Source organism: Diaphorina citri, unplaced genomic scaffold, assembly GCF_000475195.1.
Source record: "Diaphorina citri unplaced genomic scaffold, Diaci psyllid genome assembly version 1.1 scaffold185, whole genome shotgun sequence".
NCBI classification, from domain to species: Eukaryota; Metazoa; Arthropoda; class Insecta; order Hemiptera; family Psyllidae; genus Diaphorina; species Diaphorina citri.
This window is the reverse complement of record NW_007377622.1, coordinates 249,932-256,475: the sequence shown is the minus strand read 5'-3', so window position 1 is coordinate 256,475 and position 6,544 is coordinate 249,932. Positions and strand designations below refer to the sequence as shown.

At 37.5% G+C, this 6,544-nt stretch overlaps 2 protein-coding genes across 2 annotated transcripts in view; one reads left to right on the top strand and one right to left on the bottom strand.

Annotated features, from left to right (window-relative positions):
* LOC103505615 (cilia- and flagella-associated protein 251-like) overlaps positions 1–1,534 on the bottom strand; it is a 22,123-nt gene extending 20,589 nt beyond the window's left edge. The window contains exon 1 of the mRNA XM_008469965.3: positions 1,395–1,534. The gene's annotated coding sequence lies outside the window, so the exon portion shown is untranslated. The remainder of the gene's footprint in view (positions 1–1,394) is intronic.
* The window catches only part of LOC103505621 (alpha-1,3-mannosyl-glycoprotein 4-beta-N-acetylglucosaminyltransferase A), a 42,457-nt gene continuing 35,913 nt past the window's right edge, over positions 1–6,544 (top strand). The window contains exon 1 of the mRNA XM_026820920.1: positions 1–143. The gene's annotated coding sequence lies outside the window, so the exon portion shown is untranslated. The remainder of the gene's footprint in view (positions 144–6,544) is intronic.

Sequence of the window (6,544 nt, the reverse complement as noted above, 5' to 3'; positions counted from 1 at the left end):
TTCTCCGAGATTTTGCGTTTTTATCGCGTTAAAAAAATTCCCAAGTATAAATTTATTTCTAAAAAAATTGACAATAAAAGTATTGTTTCTCTCTCTTGAACGTTGGGAAATTGAACAATGGTACCCTGATTGCTGGCCTGTTGGTAAGTTCCATTTCATTTTAGGCATATTACACATCAAGATCTGTTTCTGGTTTTTTGTTGTCTTTTGTATCTTGGTGTATACCTAAGTTGATTTTGGAGTGTCGATTTTCGGTGTATTCTAATAGATTCACTTGTCCATCAATCCAAATAGGACATTAATTTCGTTACCTATCCTACCTACATGGCTCGAACGTAATTATTAAATCCAGCAGTTTATCACAAGGTGTCAAGGATTTTGATAAATTGAACTTATGTTTGTGATCTATGCAATTACAGAATTAACAAGGTACCTACAATCTACAATTTATCAGATACATAGTAAGTCCTTTTCTCTTGTTTGAAAATATCTCACGAACACGGGGAATCCCAAGTACCTATACTGATGAATCATGATTGGCATCAGAAGGACTCTCCAGAGTCATTTTAAACTCAGGACCTGAACAATTTGATGGCTTTTTCTTTTTCTTTTTTTTTTTTTTTACCGTACCCAAAGTTCTATTTCTACATTTTTGTCGAAATTCGCGATAATTTCCTTATTATACTCTGTCTTGTCCTTTTGACCCTATGTTAATGATGGGTATGGGTGGTAATTCGATTGCAAATACATACCTAATTAGGTATATCAACGGGTTTGTGGTGTTCTCTTGTTGACCCAGCACCTGAATGGGTAGTATTGTGTTTGACCCAGCACCTGAATGGAAAGCATTATGTCTCTTATCACCCGGTCCGTCCGATAACGGTCACATGTTTGTGGTGTTCTCTTGTTGACCCAGCACCTGAATGGGTAGTATTGTGTTTGACCCAGCACCTGAATGGAAAGCATTGTGTCTCTTATCGCCCGGTCCGTCCGATGACGGATGTTGAGAGCTATGTAAGGGGAAATGGGTAAGTACTTGATATTTACACAAGCTGTAGACACTTCACATATCTCACTAAAAATATTTTGTTTGTACTGTCTTGGGTATTTATTTGGAGATTTGAAATTTGATATGAAATAGAATTGCATCTAAATGTGATGAATTTGAATTATAGTGGCATAAATAAGAAATATTAGGAATAATGCTTTATGTTTCTAGAAAGAAAAAAATAATGGGGGAACATTAGACATGTAAAAAAAAAGCTTGTCTGGAAGCAGCAGAGTTGGGGGGAGTTCTGAGTTGTCTACAGATATAAAAAATGATTATAAATCAAACAGGACTTTTCCTGTGAGTTACCTGGATTTAAAACAATGAACATTTGTTGATTTCTTACCTTAAATGTTAGGAAAAGCCACTCAACACACTCACACAGTTTACATTTAAATAAACACTTAAGTAAAGTAAAGATCTTTGAAAGCTCACCATACAAAACCTCGAAAATCGAAGAAAAAAAAAAAATGTCAGCAAGTAAAAAAATGCAGTGTTGTCAGATTTCCGAATAAAACCTCTTGAAAATGCAAAGAGGCTCTGGTAGCGTCCGGCAACAGTGTGATTTTAGGAAATCCAATACCGCGAAATATTCAAAATTTGCATAAAATTTGTCACTTTTGTAATTTTGTTTTGTCAGTTTTGTGGGGCTAATGCTTATCCCAGTGAACTCTACCATGCTAATCCTAATGACATTAGAAGTCGTGCCCCTTTTAAAATAAATTTATGAAAAAAAAAATTTTTGTCAGTTTTGTCTTTTGTCAGAAAATAACCAAACTGGTGGTTCAGTAAAATGGAGATCTTACTCAGAATGAGGGCTTTCAAGGAGTCTCAGAGGGCCAACGTGTAAAGGGCAAAAAGGAGTCTCAGAGGGCCAACGTGTAAAGGGCAAATGCTTACTAACCGTTCATCATGTTTGCCAAGTTTCATTTAGGGCACCCAAAGGCCCGATCAGTCCAAAAGTCTAGGGAGCAATTTCCTTTGTTTTCGATTTGCCATTTTATTATACTACCTAATATTTCCAATGAACTACTACTGATTCAGTGAATTGTAGACCATGAACTCTAAGTAGAGAGATCAGAGATGCCTACCATATTTTGGTCACTGAGATGCCTACCATATTTTGATCACTGAGATGCCTACCATATTTTGGTCACTAAGATGCCTACCATATTTTGGTCACTAAGATGCCTACCATATTTTGGTCACTGAGATGCCTACCATATTTTGGTCACTGAGATGCCTACCATATTTTGGTCACTGAGAAGCCTACCATATTTTGGTCACTGAGATGGTGAGATGCCTACCATATTTTGGTCACTGAGATGCCTACCATATTTTGGTCACTGAGATACCTACCATATTTTGGTCACTGAGATGGTGAGATGCCTACCATATTTTGGTCACTGAGATGCCTACCATATTTTGGTCACTGAGATACCTACCATATTTTGGTCACCGAGATGCCTACCATATTTTGGTCACTGAGATGCCTACCATAATTATATTTTGGTCACTGAGATGCCTACCATATTTTGGTCACTGAGTTGCCTACCATAATGTATTTTATCTACGGTTTGTGCACTCTACAATACCGGTAAGGTGCATCATATCAGATGTCAAATCCTAACCCTGCAATCTACATTAGATCATCTAATATGTTACTATAAGGTTTCCTTTTCTTCTTCTCCTTCTTGCTTCTTCTTTTTCTCTTTCTTCGTCTTCTTCTTCTTGTTTCTTCTTCTTGCTTTTTCTTTTTCTTCCTCTTCTTCTTCTGCTTCTGCTTCTACTTCTTGTTGCTTCTGCTTCTTCGTCGTCTCCTCCTCCTCCTCCTAGTTACTAGCATTAATGCAACATGATAATGTACTATATTTTGTAGTAACGCAGTGCCACTATTCACAGTGGGTGGTCACTGGTCAGGTGTTTATAGTGGGAACCCCCTAACACATCAGGGACACTTTGGGACCGGGGTTTAAGAAATGTAAGTGCCTGCTGATAGAAGCATGGGTCACTTGACATGGCCACTTCACTTTCCATCCTGATTCAGAATTCGAAAATCTCAAATCATATTGCCTAAGTCTTGGGGCTGAATTCAATCTTGGAATTCTTGTATAAAAATAGGTAGTAAAACAGAAACTGGAAGAAGCCCTCTCCAATCTATTATTGAAGTCTTTGGGGACAAGAAAGTGGCTGAGGCATAGATCTCTGATTAGCAATGACACATACCTACCTACACACAAGTACCTTCTGACATAATTATGCCTAGGTCATGTAATTCGATTATGATGTATTATGCAAATCATCTGAAGAATATGACAGAATGAATACTTGGAATTTAACAAGAGGCGATTCCAAGAAATTTCCAAGAAGCCATTGTACAAGGATGTGAGGGAGTGCTGCCTAACCTAATTCAATCCTCATGAATCCTTGCATTATTTTCTCTCTAACGAAGCTTAGAGCAAACATCAGCTAGTCCTCAAATATAAATAACTAAACTGGTGGTTCAGTAAAATGTAGATCTTACTCAGAATGAGGGCTTTCAAGGAGTCTCAGAGGGCCAAAGTGTAAAAGGCAAATGCTTACTAACCGTTCATCATGTTTGCCAAGTTTCATTTGGAGGGCACCCAAAGGCCCGATCGGACCAAAAGTCTAGGGAGCAATTTTCTTTGTTTTCGATCTGCCATTTTATTATACTACCTAATATTTCCAATGAACTACTACTGATTCAGTGAATTGTACACCATGAACTCTAAGTAGAGGGATCAGAGATGCCTACCATATTTTGGTCACTGAGATGCCTACCATATTTTGGTCACTGAGATGCCTACCATATTTTGGTCACTGAGATGCCTACCATATTGTGGTCACTGAGTTGCCTACCATATTTTGGTCACTGAGATGCCTACCATATTTTGGTCACTGAGATGCCTACAATAATGTATTTTATCTACGGTTTGTGCACTCTACAATACCGGTAAGGTGCATAATATCAGATGTCAAATCCTAACCCTGCATCCTACATTAGATCATCTAATATGTTACTATAAGGTTTCCTTTTCAGATGTCAAATCCTAACCCTGCATCCTACATTAGATCATCTAATATGTTACTATAAGGTTTCCTTTTCTTCTTCTTCTTCTTCTTCTTGTTCCTCCTCTTCTTCTGCTTCTTCTTCTTCCTCTTCTTCTTCTGCTTCTACTTCTCGTTCCTTCTGCTTCTTCGTCGTCTTCTCCTCCTCGTTACTAGCATTAATGCAACATGATAATGTACTATATTGTAGTAACACAGTGCCACTATTCATAGTGGGTGGTCACTGGTCAGGTGTTTATAGTGGGAACCCCCTAACACATCAGGGACACTTTGGGACCGGGGTTTAAGAAGCGTAAGTACCTCCTGATAGAAGCTTGGGTCACTTGACATGGCCACTTTCCATCCTGATTCAAAATTCGAAAATCTCAAATCATATTGCCTAAGTCTTGGGGCTGAATTCAATCTTGGAATTCTTTTATAAAAATAGGTATTAAGTAGGTAGGTATTAGAAAATGGACTTTTAGATGTACCTTAAACTTCAATTAACCCAATAGGTACCGTGTTGATATAACGTAGTAAGCTCAGATAACATGTAAATGGGTAATCAGGGATAATGGTCCTATATGGAATTTCCAAAGTTGGATAATCCCTTGCCCCCCTAAGCTTGGACCCCAACTTTGGACAGACCTGAATATTATTAATCTTGTGTGCCTATAGGTTACTATGGTAACGTATACTTAGGTTTACCGGTATTAATCCCTTGCCCCCCTAAGCTTGGACCCCAACTTTGGACAGACCTGAATATTATTAATCTTGTGTGCCTATAGGTTACTATGGTAACCTATAGGTTTACCAGTAGGTACCCAATATCAAGGTCATTTGAGCATAAATTATGCTTTCAGTCTTAACAATGATGGATTAATTATTTCTTAGGATTATTGAACGGATTTATTCAAGGAGGACTTCAAGAGTCGAGTTTCGAGTAAAACAGCTTTGAAGTTTTTGATTTCCAGTGGAAACTGTTGGGAGGATTTTAACAAAACTTGGTCATTTGAGCATAAATTATGCTTTCAGTCTTAACAATGATGGATTAATTATTTCTTAGGATTATTGAACGGATTTATTCAAGGAGGGCTTCAAGAGTCGAGTTTCGAGTAAAACATCAGCTTTGAAGTTTTTGATTTCCAGTGGAAACTGTTGGGAGGATTTTAACAGAACTGGTGTAGGTATGGCCTAAGCAGAGTTAGACTCCTCCTGCATAAAATCTTTCAATGGTAGGTATTGTTCTTGTTATCAATGTTATCATAAACAGAACTCAAGAACTTGGCTAACATTACCAACTGATTAGTGATTATAAAATCATGATTTGGTCTTATTTCATGATCATGAGTAACAACAATTCCATTCTTAAGGTCTACATTCTAGAAAATAAAATGACCCGTTTAATGATTTAATCTAATCTATGGATGCATTCAATCTATGTAGAAAATAGTAATGCCTACCTATACATGCCTAGGGAGTAATAACACATTCTGGAAAAATATGCCACAATATCTATAGATACCTAATGGATTACTGAAGTAGTGTGTGATTGATATCCATCTGGGTAATCCCGTGCTGACTTTTCACGGCTCCACTCCGGGTGAGGTTAATGCGAGGAGGCGGAAAGCTTCTCGCCGGATGGAAAGTAAATCCTCGTCTCTAAAAACCAAAGTGATGATGAAAACCTCTTGATGAAAATTAAGTCCAAGAAATGTGAATGTCAATGACTGTAATGGGAGACGAACTGAATCATCCAGGAAAACGAAATAATTAATTAAACAGCACATCAATTCCAATAATATCCACTAAACATAGGTATGCTCGTATGTATAGGTATACGTAATATCCACTACTTAGGCGGGCAGCTTCTCGCCGGATGGAAAGTAAATCCTCGTCCCTAAAATCCAAAGTGATGATGAAAACCTCTTGATGAAAATGAAGTCCAAGAAATGTGAATGTCAATGACTGTAATGGGAGACGAACTGAATCATCCAGGAAAACAAAATAATTAATTAAACAGCACATCAATTCCAATAATATCCACTAAACATAGGTATCTATGCTTGTATGTATAGGTATACGTAATACCCACTCAATATGTTGCTAAATCACGTTTCGTGTCATCAGCCATCATTTCCGGAGGAATCTATCAGAATAGAACCATGTAGGCATTAGTGGTATACCCGTATTTAGCTACTATAGGTGCCTAGGTGATTTCAAGATTGCCCATTAAGATCACATCACGTCATAATCAATAATTTATAAATAAATAATCAATGTGATCATTAATAGTTATTGTTTGTTTTGACATAATAGGACTTTTACGCATTGACCGGCGCGCGGCGCGACCATCGGTAGGTATAAAAGTTATGCTCAATCACTGAATTCGCCTCAATGAGCGAAGTGGAAAATGCAATTGCTCAA